The sequence below is a fragment of the Typopeltis vanoorti genome, chromosome 8, assembly GCF_054136105.1.
Source record: "Typopeltis vanoorti isolate ZY-2024b chromosome 8, IOZ_Tvanoo_1.0, whole genome shotgun sequence".
NCBI lineage: Eukaryota > Metazoa > Arthropoda > Arachnida > Uropygi > Thelyphonidae > Typopeltis > Typopeltis vanoorti.
This window is the reverse complement of record NC_143556.1, coordinates 141450757-141472225: the sequence shown is the minus strand read 5'-3', so window position 1 is coordinate 141472225 and position 21469 is coordinate 141450757.

Here is a 21469-nt window from a genome sequence, read left to right as displayed (position 1 = left end):
AAACCCTTCAGTAATTCAAATGTCTCAATCGTATCAACCAATTTGAAGACCTTTTTTTCCAAAAAAAACTGAGATTGGATGTATTCATGCATTTCCAGGCAAAATGAATCTGATAAATTCCTAGCATGAAAATTGTGTTTATCATTTATCGATTATAAAACTTATCAGGATTGTATTCAGAATTGCAACTAGGTTTAATATTTTTCAGTTTCTTCATCTTTCAAACATCTTCAGCTATATCACTATAATTAGTTAACTAGTGACCTTTCATAAACAGTACTAATTAGTAATCGGTCATTTGATGAGATTGTCATGCTGTTTTATCTACAACAGCAGTTATTATTACAGGTTACAAAGCAATAATCAAATAATTGTTATCGATGTAACATGAATTGTCGTCCAGGATGAATGTGGTTTTTCAGGCTGAATCTCTGCTAACAAAGTTAATTTCAACATTAAAGTGTACATTAAATAAGAATTGAATTTATGTATTAAAAGTGTAATATATTAGTGACAAAATTAAATAATTCCAGCTTGGATTCATCATCTAAGAAACCACTAGTGTTGAGTGGTTTCTTAGATGATGAAATGAGTGAATTGAATAATAGTATTGATTGAATTGAGTAATAGTATTGATATCCATGATCTGTATAGCTAAGAGTAGAAACTCAGGTAACAACAATGTTCACTCCAGATATTTAATGAAACTTTGAGTTAATCTCAGACAAAATTCAGTAATCAACTCCAAGTCATTGTTCAACTAGGAACAATTTAGATACTAATAAGATACCATGAAAGTTACTATTAAGCTATTGTGGCAGAAAGTAACATTAAAAAAGAATGTTGGTACAGATACTTGAATGTAGATAAACCATAAAATAATAATTAATATGATAGAAGCTTTTGTCTTTAAGTTCAATTCAAAATGTAGTGAAGCACTTGAACTGTCCATTCAGGATACAAGTCAGACAAAATTGGTTTTCACTTGTGAGAAATATTAAAAGGGATAATAATTGCATACCTGGCCATTTGCCTGCCTAGTTCTTCTATTCTTATTGGGATGGGGGATGGGGCTAAGGGGAAGAAATAGGCAGAAAAACAATAAGGGACTGAGATGGTCACCAAGAGGAGTATTAGAACTAAAAGTAAACAGCATTGTCTCCCAAGGTGTTATTATCTACTTGACTTCCATGTGCTGCGTATTAAACAAATCACTATGTAATCATTTCAGTCACCTTCTCAACCCCTAGATAAAAATCACTGACAGTTAAAGATAGAAGTTTACCTTTAACATAGATGTTTAATAAGGAAATAAGAAGCTTGGATGGCAAAGAAATGGAGCTAGCTGAGGAATTGGATGAATACCAGATTGACATAATGGGGTGACTGAAAAAAAAAAAAAAAAAAGTGAGATCTTTCTGAGCAATAAATACAGAATGTTATATTCAGGCAGTAACAGTCGGAGAAATGGAGTAGCTATAGTAGTCAACACAAAATATGAGGCTAATCTTCTTGAAATGGCAGGCAACATCAAGTAGAGTGATGTGGGCAAATATCAGAATGGGGAATTGGACAATGAGATTTATTTGTGCCTATCGTCCCACAGAAGGAATTTTTTGATGGAGGAATTTTTTGTGCTTTAGAGAAAGCAACTGACGCAATGAAAAAGGAAAAGTTGGTCATTGTTGGGGATCTAAATAGCAGAGTAGGAAATGATTGTCAGACATACAAAAAATTTGGGGAAAAGAGCAAAGCTAATAATGATAGAAAATATCTGTTGGATTTCTGCTCAGAACATGGACTACTTATTACTAACATGATGTTCCAACATAAAAATGTGCCCAAATTCACATGGAGAGAAGAGTTGTCTGTTCTGTCTTATTTTGTTCCTGTCTTATTCAATAGGAACTTTTGTTCCTGTTGAATAAGTCAGCATGTGCTCTTAGACAATACAGAGACAAATGTAAGAAAGCTAAACACTGTGTAAACCTAGCTAAACAAAAGTCATGGGAAGACTTTGGTAAGAACATAGAAACTAAATATCAGGAAGGTGGCAAGATATTCTGGAGACTGTTGAAATTAGAAATGGAGGAAAGAGTCCTGTAAAAGGAATTAGAAATGATGAAGGTGACATGAAAACTGGAGAAAAAGATATCCTTGAAGTTTGGAGTAATTACTTTGAAAAATTACTAAATGAAACGATCAGTGACAGCACATTGGTATAAAAAACACTCAGCGGGCATTCACTCAGGAATACTTATCCATACATGAAGTAGAAAAGCCATCAAAAGCCTGAAATGTGGCAAGTCAGTACGAGTAGACAATATTCAACCAGAAATGCTCAAGTATAGAGGTATAAAAGTCTTGCAGTGGCTGCACTGCATGGTTCAGAAGGTCTGGACAGAGGGACAAATTCCAGATGATTGGAGTAGAGCTCTCATAGTACCCATATATAAAATGGGAAATAAAATTGAATGTGAGAATTTGAAGGATGAAGTGAACTGTATAGTAGCGATGGACTGCATTTGAGTGTTTTTGGTGTGAATTACTTGGAGAGATTGCTGCTGGAAGGTAGAGAAGCAAGTGCAGAGAATGAATCTAATTGAGTGGGAAGCAATGTAGAAGAATGGAAGAGTAAGACAGGAGAGATTGAAGAGGTGGTTATGAATGAAGATGTGAGTGGCATCAGTATAGAGAATAAGAGAAACAGGTGTGGAAGACAAAAACAGAGAAACGGGGAGACTCAGGGTGGTCAGAGGAACACAGCTTGAGAAAGGTAGATGCTCCAAGGGATGTGGATGCATGGGTAGACAAAAAGGAAAGGGGATGACCTGGGATCAAGGGAAAAGAGCTGAATTTGAAGATGAATAAGAAGAAAAAGAAATGGCTTAAGTTAAGCATGGAGATATCACATCAAATAAGTAGTATTAGTGGAACCAGCTATAGATCCAGGAATGAGCTTCTGTGTTTATATACAAATGCTAGAAATGTAAGAAACAAGGCAAATGAAATGGTCGCACTAATTGAGTCTGTTCACCCAAAAATTGTTGGGTGAACAGACTCAATGTCCATAGAGGGTAGAGATGCAAGACAGAGATAGTGGCAGTGGTTTTGAGGCAGTAGGTGTGAGATAGAGGTGAACAAAATGAAATACTTAGTTGGATGTTGTTATAGACCTGGTAATGTGGGTGGTGGTGACTATGAAATGTATAATCAAATTAGCCAAGCAAATAAGAAAAGGGTGATCATTATGGGTGATTTCAATTAAGGCAATATAGCCTGGGAAAATGGGATAGCAACTGGAAGGAAAGAAAATGAGTTTCTTGAGGTTTGAGGGTCAACTACCTCAGACAGTATGTAACAGAGGGCCCACAAGGATTTAGTATCTTGGATTTGATCATCTCATTAGAGGATGTAATTATAAATGAGGTGTCAATCACCCTTCATTTGGTGAGATTGACCATGAAGTGATTACCTGGGTGGTTGCCAGCAGAGTGAGGAACTTTCTGAGAAAAGATAACTGCAATGCAGAAATACAGTGCTGGTAATTATGAGGAGCTTGCAGGTGCAGCATGGAATGAGGAGTTAGCTGGAAAAAGAGATCAACGCAGTTTGGATGATATTCAAGAACTATCTAGTAGAAGCAATGTCTAAATGTATTCCAAGGGTCAGAACATTAAATAAAGTAGGTGTGAAATGGATGAATGAAGAGATTAAACATGCAATACAGAGGAGAATGGCATTATGGAGACAGATTAAGAGAAGTGGTAATAACCAATTCCATGAGGATTATAAAGACCAAGCAAGAGGTGACTTGGTTAGTAAGAGTAGCAAAAGTGAAGTATGCTAATAAAGCCAAAAATAATCCTAGGGAGTTCTTTTGATATGTAGCCAGCAAAAAAAAAAAAGATTATGGAAGGATGACATTGATTGGAGAAAATGGTATAAGAACAACTGCTGCAGAAGATATAGTGGAGATACTGAATGTGCAGTTCATAATTTTTTTTTTTTAATTATTGTGAATGTGACATCATGGAGAGTTTGAGAGCGGTTGATGATGAGGGAGAGACTGACTGTAAGTGAGCAAGAGTTATTATAAACACTTGCTCACTATAAGTTAACTTACACTTAAATTATAAAACCACCTTACTGGCCATTAAGGATCAAATACGCATCCTCATATGCTTTGTATCCATCATATATTTCAATATAATATCAATGGTATTACAATTTTAATATGCACTTCACATCCATGATAACCTTGACATCTATAGACTTCTTGGCCAGTAGCGTGGTTAATAAGGCTGTAGGACTTGACAATATATCACCATGTATTCTGAAGGAATATGCCAGGGAGTTGGCATCTGCCTTGACATATTTTTTAATATGGTCTTACACAGGGTTCCAAAGAAGTGGAAGGTGGGCAAGATTGTGCCACTTCATATGGGAGATGATAGAACTCAGACATCAAATTATAGTCCTATCTGTGTGGCAGGTGTTATGGTTAAGCTGTCAAAGAAGCTGGTGAGAATTAGGATCCACAATTGGATTGACAACAATGGTATTGTCTTTAATGAACAGCATGGATTTGCTAAAAGAAGGTCATGTTTTAGTAATCTACTTACTTATTACGATAAGGTGATGGCTTCCTTAGACAGAGGAGAGGAATACACAGTAGTATACTTAGATTTTGCAAAGGCTTTTGATAGATTACTACATGATAAGTTGATAGTCAGACTAGAGCGGATGGAGTTGGATATTAGATTAGTGAATTGAATCAGAGACTAGCTATCTGATAGATATCAGCAAGTTGTATATGGGGGAGCAATATCCTGGAAATGGAAAGCCACTAGTGGCATGCCTCAGGGGTCTGTTTTAGGGCCATTGCTGTTTAACCTGTATGTTAATGATATTGACAATGATTTGGATGGGGATATTCAGTTGCTTGCAGATGAAGCAAAGTTGGGATGAACTCTTGAAAAGTAGTAAAGATGCTGTGACATTACAAGAAGATTTGAATAGATTGAGTGAATGGACACGGGAATGGTGATACAAGTTCAATATCGCAAAATGTAAGGTTTTAAAATTTGGAAAACAAAGACGGGATGTAGAATTTACACTTGGTGGAGATATATTGTTGGAGGTGGAGAATAAGAGATCTTGGGATGATAGTGGATAAGGTTCTAAGATTTAGGGGACACATTGTCAAAATTGTGAGGACTGCAATGAATTCTGGGAATTATGTGTAGGACACGAACTTGTAGAAGTAAGGAGATTCTTATTCCATTTTATAAGGCTTTGAATTGGCCACACATGGACTACTGTGCACAGATTTTGTCATCTTGTTTTCAGAAGGATGAAGAGATGTTGGAAAGGGTCCAGAGGCGACTGACTGAAGTAGTTTCTGATCTCTGGAATGTCGAATAAGAGGAGCAGTTGAGAATATACAAATTACAGTGGATATGAGGAAGAGGGGTGATATGATAGAGACCTGCCTGCAAGTTAGTAAGATGATGTTATAGGATCATTGTTGGAGAGGTTTTACAGAAAATGGTGGGAGACCAGGAGCGAACCAGAGGTCATCTCTGGAAGCTGTATAAGGTGGGTGTGAGCAGGGGAGTGAGAAGTAGGTTTTATGCATGCAGAGTGAATAATTGGAATGCCTTGCCTGAGAGTGTTTTGTCTGAAGAGAATTTGAGTGTGTTTAAGGTGTGGTTATGATGAGCTGTGTGTATGAACAAATGGACCTCCTAGATAAATCTTTGACTCCATGGGATCTTGGGATAATAATATCCAGTGCACCCTTTGAGGGTACATGTCAGGAATTTGATGATGATGATAACAGAAGTGTTTTAATGGTGTAAAATGTATTCCTAAGTTCATGCTTAGATTTCCATAAAAATCGCACATCAGTTAAAATTATCAAACTTAAAGTGAATAAATATGATAGGGATTGCTTAAGAGTAAAGCTATTTAATTGAGAAGAGACCTCCACGTGACATTGTAAGGAATGTGAAGAACCAAAAAAAATCTGGGATTCTATCCTGACATAAAATCTTCACATTCTTTTGGTACACCATTAAAACACCAATTTTATGCTGGATGAAGCATTGCATTCCCTGGTTAAAATGAGGACTGTTTTCATCAGAGAATCAGTGCAAATTAAAAGTCATTTGTTATTATTATTATTTATTTTTCAATGTTGCACTTATTATTATTTTTCAATGTTGCACTTATTGTTATTTTTCAATGTTGCACCTATTGAAACAAACTCCAACTTCGTATGACATCAGAAGTCAAGAAGATCTCCGTCAATGTATGAAGTGTCAACAGAAGAGAAGTGGAATTGGCAGAATAAAGACAAGTACCAGGAGGGTGCTTGTTATAATTGGTGTTATTGAAAGTAAGAATTGCAAAAACATAAGTTATCTTATTATTATTAGATCTCCAGGGAATCAATGACCCAGCAACAGAGGCCATTCATCACCCTTACCAGCTCTCATACATTCTCTGAAACTCATTCATACAGATGCACTCACTACTTCAGCATGCAAACTGTTTCACTCACTCACAGTTCTATGAAAAAAACCTAGCTCTTACCCCTTTCTTAATTGCACAGTAGCTTAGCTTTAACAGATGCTCCCTTGCTCTCTCCCACTTTCCATATAATGAACAATTTTATCAACTGATATCCTATAACACCTTCTCAAAAGTTTATAGATCTCTATCATATCACTATTTCTTCTGTCTATATTGCAATTATCCACTGAGTTGGATATGCAATATTTGTTATGTGACCTTTGAACTTCAACTTTCTATCCACAATAACTCCAAGATTAGGTATTGTTATATCCTTATTAGGTATTGCATCACCTCTGAGGGCATATCTTTATACTAACTGATATTGAATTGATGGCCATTATCATTTGCCTACAATTCCAGACTTTTCAAATCTTCTTTTAAGTGCTGTATATCGATAGCATTTATGATTGCCCTGCCCTATCTTTTCATCATTAGCAAAGTGAAGATCCCAATATCATTAATGTATAGATTAAACAACAGAGGGCCAGGACATATCCCTGTGGCCTATCACTGGTTACCTTAAATCTGGCAGATTTGCATAGCCCATATACCACTTTCCGATACCTGTCTGTCAGCCAGCCACCCACCCACCCACTTATCCAAGACAATAGTTTATATTCCAATCTCATATTCCCCAGCTTATGAAACAGCCTTTCATGTGGTATCCTAGCAAATGCCTTTGCAAAGCCCAACAGTATAAATAGTGTTTTCATTCCTTTATCCAAATCAGCTATAACAGTTTATAAATTTTGAGCTAATTGCTCTGACATGACCACTCTTTAGTAATCATGCTGTTCCTTGCAAAGCATTTCTTATTTGTCCACCTATTTCTGTATGCTAGTTATTACCAACTTCTCTAAAATATGTACAGTTAGTCCAGAGGTACTGATAATTGAGAGGTAGATACATCAGTCTTTGCACCACCCTTATGTCAATTATTATTATGTTACATATACATGTACTTGTTTAATATACGTGTCTGTATGTTATTATCACATATGATATCACATATGTCCCATTTGCCAAATTCTTATCCAGGATGTAACAGCTCTAGAACTTCCTCCTCATGCACCTCTATCTCTTCATTTAACCATGCTACCGGCCAGGACGTATATATACGTCCAAGTATATACTCTTTATTTGAACTACTTCAAATAATGAGTGCTTTACTTCTGATACTAGGCTGCTATCTGCATTGAGTAATGTTATTCTTCTGCATTGAGTAATGTTATTCTTCTGCATTTATTCTTTCTTTTACTTGCAGCATAGCAATATAATTCTTTTCGGTTGTCTTAAGCCTGTGCAGCCAGTTTCTTTTCACACACCAACTTAGCTTTCCATATAATAACTTTTCTGGCCAGAGCTTTATATATTTTACATCTCCATTTTCTTATTCACGATATTCGGCAATATTCAGGTAAGAATTCAGCAATTAGGGACTGATGGAATATCAGCATGCATGCTAAAAGCATGTTCGGCTGAACCGGCCATTCCTTTGACCAGGATGTTTAATATGAGTCTCAGAACAGGGAAGATTCTGCAGGAATGGAACGAATGTATGGTAATTCCATTGCACAAGGGTTGTGCAAAGACTGATGTATCCAACTATCGACCAATTAGTATCTGAGGAGTGGTGGTGAAGATTTTGGAAAAATTGGTTAGGGCCAGCATTCAGAAATGGGTTGACAGGGAATCTCTACTTTGCAATGAACAACATAGGTTTACTAAGGGAAGGTCATATTTTAGCAACTTGTTCACATTCCATACAATGTTACCATTGAACTAGATGACGGGAATGAATGCATGTGATATTTTTGGATTTTGCTAAGGCTTTTGACAGAATACAGCATGGCAGACTGCTGCATAAATTGGAGAAAATGGGTTTGGGTTATACAATATTAGCATGGATGGTAGGGTTAAATATCCTCGCTAGCAATAGCTCATCAGATGAAGGCTCCGACTTTTATAGGCCAAAGCCAGGAAACTCATCGAGTGTGATTCCAGATGTCTGGTTCTTGTTTGGAGGTGATCCTGCCACCCATCCCAGTGGCATCCACAGAAAGAAAGTTAAAAGAAAGCTCTGCCAGTACTCAACCCATTTCTTCAAGTTCTCATCATGCTTGTTCCAGCAGTCAAGGAGTTCCAAATCTCAGACATTTCGTTATGTCAAGTCTGCAGTTGTGCAATCTCCACCACAGTCGGCCTTGGCTTGCATCGTGCCTCGAAACATCAAGCCGAAGCAAATGTTGCAATAAGAACAGAGCGCATCAAAGCATGTTGGACTGCCGAAGAAGAAAAGATCCTCGCCGCTCATGAGATCAAGTTGACGGCTCAAGGGATAAAGAAAATCAATGAGGCTTTATTTAAGGTGTTCCCATTAAGATCTTTGGATGCCATCAAGTGTCATAGACTGAAAGCCAGTTACAAAGAATTAGTTCAAGAATTGGCAGCCCATCTGCCACAAAACATCAAGCCAAAGCAAATGTTGCAATAAGAACGGAGCGCGTCAAAGCACGTTGGACTGCCGAAGAAGAAAAGATCCTCGCCGCTCATGAGATCAAGTTGAAGGCTCAAGGGATAAAGGAAATCAATGAGGCTTTATTTAAGGTGTTCCCATTAAGATCTTTGGATGCCATCAAGTGTCATAGACTGAAAGCCAGTTACAAAGGCCTTAGTTCAAGAATTAGCAGCTCATCTGCCACAAGTAGGGACAGGAAATATCTCCTGTCCCTAGCTCTCCACCTTTCAGCCACCATCCTGCTGTTGAAGAAGAGGCTTTGATTTTCAGAATGACATCATATCTAGATGATCCTCCTCTTCCGGAATATAACCATCAAATTCTTAAATCTCTCATCCAGACTCATCCTTCTGGGAATGGATATCACAGATCAGTTAAATGACTACCTCCATGCTGAATTCTCCGAACACTTGAAGTCTCGTCAACAGTAACCTGCGTCTCGTTTTACGATTTTGTCAAATAGGAAGAGGGCCTATGCAGCTATGCAGGCCCTCTATAAAAAAATAGAGGACAATGTGCCAAAACCATCCTTGATGGTGCTTCCACCTCTAGCAGACTTACATGATGATTTTGTTAAATTCTGCAGTGGTCTTTCTGCTCTTCCTCCACACTTTCCTGATGATGATGACTAACCTATGATATTGAGGTCCATTCCTGTCCTTCAAATATACCAGCCTATCTCCATCCAGGAGATTAAAGCAGCTCTTCCATCCAATTTCTCTGGCTCCCGACCTGACGGCTTTTCTGTGTCTAGGCTTCTGAAGGTGCTGTTGAAGATTCTTCAAGACTTATGGGACATTCTCCTTTCCAGTAAAGCAATACTACCATACCTACTTGCTTCAAGAACTATCTTTACTCCGAAGAATGAAACTTCAAGTACATCAGACTTTAGACCCATTACCATTTCCCCTGTGATACTTAGACTCTATCATAAAATCTTAGTTAAACGACTTCAGCAACATATATATATATATATATACAGCATGATTATAGACATAGAACTTTTGTTCCTTCGGATGACTGTGCGAGAATATATATCTTTTTTCTTCTCTTCTATCTGATTCCCGATGTCACCTTAAGCCTTTATATATGTCGTCACTGGACCTCCAAAAGGCCTTTGATAGCATCTTCCTTCTTGTTCTCCTTCGAGCACTGTCTATTGCTGGATGTCCAGAACCCTTGTTTTCCTATGTTATGGAGCTATACTTGGGTAGCTCCATCACTATCACTACACGGACCCATGCGACTTCTATTCCCTCAGTGCGGAGTGTTTGCCAGGGTGATCCTCTATCTCTTTTCTTTAACTGCATCATAGATGAATTTCTTCACTCTCTTCTTATCCATATAGGCTACTCTCTAGGCGCTTCTTCCTTTAATGCTATGGCCTTTGCAGACGATCTTATTCTCGTAGCCTCTACTAAAGTAGGCTTGCAGGAACTCCTTGACTGGGCAGTTGACTTTTTCTCTATTCGAGGCCTTTCTATTAATGTAGAGAAGTCCTCTTTAGCTCTTGTCCCCTCTGGTCGTGAAAAGAAGCTTAAGGTCGAGACTTTTCCCTGCACGGGAGGCCGTTGCATGCTTTGACCATCCTGGAAGGGTGGAGGTACCTTGGTATCATGTTCACCCCAAAGGGAAGATTTGTCCCTTCTATTCTAGAAGCTGGGATCGCTTCTTTGAGAAAAGCTCCTCTCAAGTCCCAGCAAAGACTTTCTCCTACCTCGCTTTTACCACAAGTTGGTGTTTAGTAGGACATATATCTCGGTGCTATCCCGAATGGACGGCTATCCGTTCAGCCGTGAGACCATGACTCCGACTGTCACCTGACACCCCTATTGCATATTTCCACGCGAGGGTGAAGGATGGTGGGCTTGGGGATCCATCACTTACATGGCTGATCCCACGCCTCCAGCTGTCCAGAATCGCGAAGTTAGAACAATCTTCTTCCCCTATCTGCAGAGAGACTTTCTATAGCCCATTAATACAAGAAGACTTTAGGCGGGCTAAAAGCTGGTCCCATTATCAAGGCACCTTAATTGAGTCAGCACCTGCAGAACACAAGAGGTGGGCATCTCTGCTGCACTGTTCTGTAGATGGTGCTCCTTTAAAAGAGTTATATCTGGTGCCTCCCCAGCATGATTGGGTAAGGGATGGCATCGAAGGATCAATGCCCTGCCCACTGGGGCTGGATGCCACAACAGTGAAACATCGTCTCATATAGCCTAGTGTTGCTTCCGTACCCATGGGGTCTGCGTGTGAAGGCATGACGCCATAGTCTCCAATTTGAACAATCATTTTTAGAACAAAGGTTGGGAGACCGCGATGAAACCACATTATAGAACTCGGAGGTTCTATAATGTTCTATAGAACATTATAGAGCCTCCGAGGAGCATGGGGAAACTCCGAGATTTACCAGCGCCACCATCTCTTTACATTGCGTATGGAGCGCAGATAGATATGACTTAAAACGGCTTATGTAAAGAACTTGGCGATATGTAAACCATTCAAAGTCAAAACCTTTCAAACCATTCAAAGTTCAATCTCCACTGATTCACAGTGGAGATTGAACTGCCCACTCAGTCTCCAAAAGTTCGATACGGTAAACGTCCCCGGCTACTCCCTATACGGGAACAAATAGGCGTTAGCTGATTTTTTTTCTTTCTTTTCTCCTGGCCACTGAATTAGAAACGTTTATTTAATATCGTGTTGGATCTGTAAGCATGGGACTAACTTCTGTCCAACACTATTCCCACCCCTATCATACCCAGATGGCTCTATTGTATCATCACCCACAGAAAAAGCCAATCTTCTGGCTTCATACTTTGCTTCAAATGCATGCACAACTGACGATGGTAAATGTCCTCCAACCATTCCAGACACCCAACATACAATATCCCTATATCCTTTTACCAGGATGAGATATCAGAAAACTACTGTCTAAATTAGACATAAAAATGTCTCCTGGCTCTGATGGCATTCCCCCAATTCTTCTGAAAGGTTTTGCTCCAGAACTGATCTCCATCCCCTATGTAACCTATATATACTTTCTTACTCCACTGGAATCTATCCCAGAAACTTGAAATTGGCCTATATTCAGCCCATTTCTAAGGAAGGTGACAAGTCACTACCATCCAATTACCGCCCTATCTCGCTTACCTCAGTCCTGTCAAAAGTAATCGAAAAAATCATCAATTCCCAACACCTACACTATCTTGAAGACACTCACCAAATAAATGACCACCACTGCTGATCAACAGGAGATCTACTCACGTACGTCACCCATCTCTGGACAAATGCTATGGAAAGGTTTGGCCAGTTCTGGCTCAAAGGCCTACTAGGCAAACTACCATCATTTGGTCTGACCCAGGACTTCTATACTTGGATTGCCAGCTTATTGTCTGAATGCACACTGTGTATTATGGTGGACGGCTCCCTATCCTCTCACCACTCAATTAATGCTGGGATCCCACAAGGTTCTGTCCTCTCACCAACTCTTTTCCTGCTATATATCAATGACCTACTGCAATTGACCTCCAACCCAATACACATTTATGCAGACGACAGCACACTGCACTCCTTGCTTGCACTTGATAAGCCTTACCCTACACAACTCATCTCAACCTACAGAACATCAACCACCACTATCACCCTCAACTCTGATCTACAAGCCATCCTACAATGGGGTTCGGATAATCTCATAAATTTCAACGCCAATAAAACCCAGTTCTGTGCTATTTCCCATAAAAAAGAACCATTTTTCCCACTATCCTTTTTTACGATACTCAAATTTCCAGACAGTTTGAGATCTTGCTTCTTGGAGTCACCTTCACATCAAACCACTCCTGGCATAAACATATCACAACCATTGCATCCTCAGCCTCAAAAAAACTGGAATTCTCTATCGCTCAAGAAGTTACTTCACCCCCGAACAGCTATTAACATTATACAAATCACAAATCCGCCCAGCTATTGAATACTGCTCCACACATATGGGGTGGAGCCCCTAAAAGCTCTCTCAAAATGTCGACTTAATATAGGGGATAGCAATTAGACTTATCAATGATTCATCCCTTGCAAACTCTCTCCCCCCACTCTCACACAGATGTATGGTCTCTGCAATATGTATATTCTACAAATATTCCCATGGGAAATGCTCATCTGAAATAACATCAATAATTCTCCGCTCAGTACTAAGCTCATTGGAACACGTGCAGCTGCTGCACAACATCCATTCACAGTCCACATAGAAATAAACAACAAGTTTCTTTTCCTCTTCCTTCATCCCTGCAACTGCTGTACTGTGGAACAGTGTCCCGCCTGCTGTGTTTCCCAAGGAATGCAATTTAAAGGCATTCGAATCAAATGTAAACAAATTCCTCCTTTCCCAACTCACTACCCATACACGGTACTAATGTATTATAGGTTGACCAACCAACCTCCTGTGTAAGGGCCAAACATAAATAAAAAAAAAAATAAATAAAAAAAAAACTTCAACTCCCTGCTAGTTTGGTGAAATATGGGTCGGGAACAGTCTTCATTAAATGCTTCGTTCAATTCCTGCAAAACAGGAAGTTCTGTTTCTCCGTAGAAGCATTATCCGACGTTCTCGTTTCTGTCAGACTGTCTTAGGACCAGTTACGTTTCTAGGCAAGCAAATTTGGTTATTTTGCCACTGATTAAGCACACTGCATATCTCATGTTTTGAGAAACTAAGTCAGCTCTGCTATTTTCGGAATTGTGGCTCAACCAGACAGACATCCACAATAAATCCTTTATCGAACTCTGAAAGAATTTTTGTTCTTTCCCATTGTGATCAACACTATTTTACGATTATCCACAAATAGGATTTAGTTTTTACTCCAGAACACACGTTCTCGGATAGAAAAGCAGCAACACAAAGAACTTGGCGATATGTAAACCATTCAAAGTCATTTATTTATTTATTATTTTATATTTTATTTTATTTTATTTTTTTGACGTGGAGACCGCTTTTTGGGTGGTGAGAAATTCTGTACAAAACATTTGTGAGGTGCATGAACAATTTTGCAATAGTGGTAGTAATTTGGTGGAGGTGGCAAGTGTGCTCCTGGTCAATGTGAACAAACACTGTCTGCAACGGTGGTATTGCACACATATTTTGTTGGGTTTTGTTGTACATATTCAAACACTCGACGGAGAGATGGTACCTACTGCTTTCTTTACATAAAAGAGAATTCCGCCCACAATGATTGGCAGTGGATTGACAGCGGAGCATCAAAATGGGCAGATGTGAAGGGGAAGTTTAAAATCATAGCTAAATGTATGAAAACTGTGTGCAGTAGTAACTGCGCAAAAAGAAAGCTGTAACGCTGCGAACACGATCTATCAAAGATGGGTAATTTCCGCAGTAATTTTAACAATGCAACGGTCAATTTTCCAAAAGTCATCTAAATTAAGAATACTTCTAAACTTGATATTCTCTGTCCTTTTACCTCTCCAGGCATCAGCCTTAATAGATAGAATGCCAGAATGGAGATCGTCTGCCAGTAGTTTTTAATTACAATATTTGTCATTTTCAAACTATCAGCACAACTACCTCAACTTCTATTAAATGATCATAATAAATAAATGCATATATATATACACATGGAGAAGTTTCTCTGTCTGTAATTGGAGAAAGCACTGATTTCACAATGAATAACATCAACATTTGATGCTGCCTAAAGATAAATAAAATTCAACACTCTACAAATCAAACACTCAAAGCTACCTTCCCAAGAAACAAAACACGAGAAAAATTCCCTCAAAATCAAACCACACCATAAGAAGCAAAATTAGAAAACTGAAAACCTACTCTTCTGCCACTACAACAAAAATCTCGATACAAATATGCACTACCATCGCACAAAAATAGATACAACCGGAAGTGACAGGGAAACCTCCGAGGCTAAGGGAAGAAACATTTCCGATTCCATACACATCCGGGGGAAACAACCACGGGACCTATCTCATGCATGCCATGCGTTCGACGAAAGGAAGCAATTATTATTCTTTATAAAACATGACATGTTTTATAAAGAAGAATAATAACTTCTTTATATATGCATGTTAGTGTGTTCTTCAATAACCAAGTGATTCTATGAGCTATCTTGAACACCTTAGCAATATGCTCTCTAACTTCAACTCTCTATCCACCAACCTCCCCATGACCCTAGCCTCATCAATTTCCTGGACTACAGTTCCAACAATGTGGCACACAACTTGTAATCTTTTAATCCTAAAATGTAACTTGACACTTTTCCCCATTAAACTGACATCCATTGTGTTTTGCCCATACTGCCGTTTATTTAAATCATCCTGCAAGTCTCCACATCAGCTTAAGTATTACGCTACCCAACTTTGCATCATCATCAAACAACTATATATCGAGTCGACTCCTATATCATTTATATATACAAATTAAAAAATAATGGTCGAAGCACAAAGCCTTGCGGCATATCGCTGATAACCTGCTTCATCTTGGAGTCTGCTCTTCCATACACTACTTTTGTTATCTGTCCATAGCCATTGTCATCGTCGTCGTCTTCCTATCCAGGTTCTAGACCAAGTGGCCTGTTCTGGACTCAGTCCATTTTCTTCTTGGTCGTCCCCTATTCCTTGTCTAGGATTATATGTTGAGATCTTTTTTGGTAATCTTTCTCTCTGCATTCTTGCTATGTGGTCTAACGAGGTTTTCCTATATTTGATCATTGATTCTGTTATGGGATTAATTTTAAGATTCTATTAGCTATCTTGTAATAGCCATTCTATATCCACATAACCAGCTTAATTTCCATCCCCATATGTTCTAATTTGCATAACCGTATTTCATGGGGAATTCTGTCAAAAGCCTTAGCAAAATTCATTAGTATCATTGTGTAGACATTCACCTTCTCCAATTCAGCTGTCACTCTATTATAAAAAGTTAATAAATTACTAAGTCAACACAGATCTTTAACAAAACTGTGTTGGTCTCCTCAAAGAGCATCCTATTTTACCTATAAACAACTTTTACAATACTTTTACCACCACTCCCGAGATAGTGAGTGGACTGTAATTTTCTATCACACTCTTAGAACTTACTTTATGCAAAAGAATTATTTTATCTTTTTTCCACTTCACAGAGTATAGAGCTCAGATTTAAGTTAAACAGCCAGGAGGCATTGTCAATTCCTTTACACATTAAAGTAATACTTAGGCTAATATCCCATCCAAACATACAGCGGTATGTGAATTTAAATTCTGCAGTATCCTAAATTCATCTAATGACGAAGTCATTTGATGAATTTCTCTCCATACCCTTAATCATTAAATCACCATATATTATACCACTCACAACTTCATTCACACCCTAACAGGCGTCTCCCAAATCCTCCTTTATTACACTCTTCTGCGTCAGTCTTCCGATTGCATGACCTTCACTCATCACTCTTTTTCTTACTCCCTCTCTCTCACGACTTTTCATTCTTCGATTCTCTTGACTTCTTATCACTGTCATTCTCTTCATTACTCTCATTCACCAAATTCTCTCTCTTACCTAATCTCGTTCTAGTTACATCAGCTAAAGTAATCTCGATGATCCTAATTTCTCTATTGATCGTACTCAGTTCAGTCTTCATACCCTGCACATCATTACAGAGCACTTTCAATGCCTCTTGCACGATATAAAGTTCACACGTTTTAGAGCCAGAAACGAACGGCAAGGTCTTCTTACAGAAATCTTGATCTTCAATAAAATATAGATCAATTGGCACACTTACTACTTGTTGAACTGCTAACCGGTGCATCAGTCCTCTTCAACATGGAAAGGCGGAATACACACGAGAGTCGATCTGCAAGGAAGTGTCGATGAATCTTCCTTTTCTGTGATAACATCGAACTCGTTCCAGATGCCCTTTATGGCACCTGTGAACGAAGTTGCTACTTATTAAACTGACGTTTCACTGGAACGAGGTATACAACAGAAAATCCATATGTATTATCCTTTATCTTAGAACTATGAGTACTGTGTGAAAAACAAGCAGCAGGTGATGCAGGAGAATTTCCACCAAATGCCACTGCACCTAACTTGACATCAGTCATATCCTGTATAATAATACATAATGCAGATGCTTTGGATGGAACAGATGAAGGAACCAAAGTTTTTGCATCCTCACTAGAACCTGATACTTCAAGGAAAGACGGAGTATTGAATAATCCAGCATTAGTAGAAAAGGATAATCGCTGTTGACTGGGGCTAACGTACGACTACTACATGAGCCCTTGTGGGATATCGGAAGTATGTTACAGAGGATTGCGCCCTCTTAAATTTCGGATTATCACACAATAGTGACATTAGCTGTCACCGTATTCTTTCATGGAGCAAACTCCTGAGATAAAATATAATGCTCAATTTATTGATAAACATAAAACTGAGTTTGTGGATGATTAGTTAGGGCTGATAAGTTCCAGCGAACTTCACAACCATTCGACGTTACTCCCCGACTAATATCTACAAATAATAATGACACTGAATCTCCGATATCCGACAATTGGCTTTCAACGTTACTCTGTTTTAAGTTAGCAAGACAGGGTCCTCCTATGACCCCAATTAAACCATTCACGATTAGGCTCTCAGCTGCTTTTGAAAGCGTTGAAATCTGGTGGTGTGACACGTTTAATTCACAATTACATAAAACTTACAATTGCTTTCAAATCGATGATCAACTTTAAAGTTGTTTAATTAAATACTTCCAGTTATGTAAGATGCATGAACGTATTTGAAACATTTCTCTGAATAGTAGATTTTGCTTGCTTGAAGATATTATTATTTTTGTAATTAGATTAGTTTTTAAGTCAAATTAGTTTAGAAAGAATACTTTTTTACTGAAAATTTCCATCACCTATGATTTCAGTCTTATTTCGAAAACATATGATGAACTGTGGATATAACCAAAACCTTGAGCAAATATGAACATTTCAAAACTAGTGTTCTAAGGAGCAGCTCCACAACATTTTTTATGATCTATGTATACCATCTGTTCAATAGAATTGAAAGGAGCCTTAACGAGCAGCATACCAACATTAAAGCATAACACGGAATCTAATTTATTAGGCGTACATGTAGTATTATATATTTATTATTATTGTTAACGGATATCTCCAGGCAGTAAAATGACTCATTCATGGAGGCACACAGCACAGTTCACAAGATACCAATCATACTACTAGGGCCTCCATAGCGCAATTGGAAGAACGATGGTACGTTGCGCGCTTCGATTGGAAAGAGGCATAAGTTCGATTCTCGTCATGACAGGAGGAATCTTTATATGGACTTTTTCAATCGATGGTGAGTTAGCCGATCTCATACGGAGGTAGCAGGGTTTCTCTTCCGGAAACTCGGGTTTTTCATCCCGCATACACCCAAATCGGCCCTTCAGAACACACGCAATTTACAGACAAAAATAACAGGTGTAGTTGTGGCGGCCAGTAGATGCACTTATGTCAAGGATTGGTATTAGAGGCTTGGTGGAGATGGAGAGTTTTACAGTAGGTGTCCTCCCGCGATGAGTCTTTGGACTCCTTGGAGGTGTCACGAATAATAATAAGAATAATAATAATAATAATCCAGCAGGCCTGTGTAGCTCAGTGGAAGTGGCGCTTGCGTTCTCTGTGCTTGGCCGCTTGAAGTTAGACATAGGTTCTAGTCTAGTCGCTGACTGGAGGAACTTTTTCTAAGCCTATCTTCGACTGGTTCCCGAGTTAGTCGATCTCTGGCACAGGCAAGCAGGCTTTTTCTCCCGGAAACTTGGGTTTTTCGTCCCGTAAACTCAAGAAAATCGACCGTAGTATCCACATTATTTCAGACAGTGACATATCTTGTTAGGGTTAGGTACCAAGAGATGGCAGCACTTGTTTGCCAGCCTCTTCATCGACGGCTTCTATAATTAGTGATAGACATGGGCCAGCTATCTCTGATTGGCTACCGGTGGAGATTGAACTGCCCACTCAGTTTCCAAAAGCTAGATAGGGTATAAAGGCCTCTCCTACTCCCTATTAGGGAATAAAAGGCGTTAGTTGATTGATGATTCCATAATCCAACCAGAATTTCATGATGGGAGGCAAATAGTATACCGGCCACTAGTGATTAGATCAAGATCAAGATAAGATAAGGAATCGTGACGTGACTGGATGTTCAGTTGATGACGTCATTGTGAGTGACATCATGATTGGAATGTTTGGAATTTCCCTGGGGCAGATGTGTCAGGTCTTGTGTTTTGGTTTGTGTATGGAATTGTGGGTGATGGTAGTGATAAGATAGCGTATGGAATGTTTGGAATTTCTCTTCGGGGCCCCCATATGTCAGGAACATCACGTGATATGTTTGGTTCGCGTATGCCCTTGTGGGTGTGGTTAGAGATAAGGAATCGTGACGTTATGAGTTTGGAAATTTCTGGGAAACATGTGTCAGTGACATCATGTGGTGTTTTGGTTTGTCTGTGGAATTGTGGGTGATGTTTAGAGATAAGATATCTTGGAATTTACCAGGGTGACACACATCCGTCATTGTCATCAAGTTTTGTCTTTGGTCATCTATAGATGGCGGCATGCCTTTTCCAAGAAGTGTGATATTTCTTTCCTGCTATAGGAATTCTTAGAGTAGAGTCGAGATGGCAGCAGCATTTAGGCCTGTTCTGAATAATTAATTATATGCTGGTGTCTCCATTAAGCACTACTCCCCCCACACACACCCACACATACACATACACACTTACGTTTCTTGTTAACAGATGAGTATGGAAATTTTTAGTTTAGAGTCAAAAGAGATGGTGGCAGCATTTAGACATTTTCTGAATAATTAATTATATGCTGTTGTCCCCTCAATCACACATATTTAAACATGAAAACTCACTAATGTATCCCATAGTGATACTTTCTAATGATCCCATAGTGACACTCTCTAATGTATTTACCCAATGATTATTCTTATGAAAAACTATTCAGTGTTAGAATTAGAATTGCGCTTACCAAAACATACGAGTAATGGTCGTAGAAATTACAAATGTCACTTGTTATGTTTAAGTTAAACAAAAAAAGATTAATTTACATTCTTTTCCAGAATGGGGCATCTTGGAACTAGCGAGGTTTTCTGAATGCCAATAGATATACCAAAATAGTTGAATTATAACCATATATCCACAGCACAACACACACACAAAACAGAAGGATTGAAAGAACGAAAGTTCTGTAAATCTCCTGAATAGCCAGTTGACTTTTGTTCCCTTAGTTTTTCTGTCCGTTTGTTAGTCTTCGTTAAGTTCCTTCGCACTGGGGTCATACTATGTTATTTTCCCACTGTAGTCAGCGTAAACTCAACGTGTCTTTTTCATGAATAATATTCGCCATCGAGCGGTAACTTCACATCTCTCGATGATGAGTTTTTGATATGGCTCTCTATTTTTTTTTTTTTTCAAATTGATTAATTATTTTCACTATTTTACTTTTCAAATTCAGTTAACTACATATTAAACTGAACAAAATAAATAAATAAATTGTGTGTGAATTTATTTTCCCACACTGTGGATTTTTCATTAGTTTTATCTTAAAGATATGTCTCATTTCCGGTCGCAATTTGTTGTACCTAGGTGAGAAATCGTGTGTTTGGGTTGGAACTCTTTGTTAACGTTTTCTTATATTTCAGTTGAATATTAGATCTGTAGTATACTTTGCTAATTTCTATGTTAACTTTTATATGACTGAAATATTATTTACAATATTGTATTTCTAACATAGAGAAATTAAATAAAGTGAAAAAGACACAATTTTTTTTTTACTTCACGGAATACACAAAACACTACAACACACACACAAGCATTTTTTTTCTTTCTATCATGCTCGGATTTTCTAAAATAATTAACTACTGGAATATCAGTTTTACTGCTTTTTTTTTTCTTTCACGTGATTTTCCCCAATGTGACACACACCTGTGAAACTTTATTCATTCTGATCGTGTTACTGTAGTAAAAGCTTACAATTTTAGTTTTTTTAAACAGATACATATAATTCTAATCAGAATAACTGAGCCAAAAAAGAAATAAATAACTGATTGTCCTTCTCTCACTATTAATTTTACTTTCGATTGTTTGTGCTCTTATACTACTTCTGTAACTGAAATTTATTTTATTTATTTTTTTCTTTAGCCTTAGTAAGTTTGTCTCATTTTATTATTATTATTATTATCATTATTATTATTATTATTATTATTATTTCGGGAGACTCCAGGAGTCCTTAGACTCATCGAGGGAGGCCCTAAATATCATGTCCACACAACTATGCGATTACATTCTCACAGTATCTATTATACCTTGTCTTGAA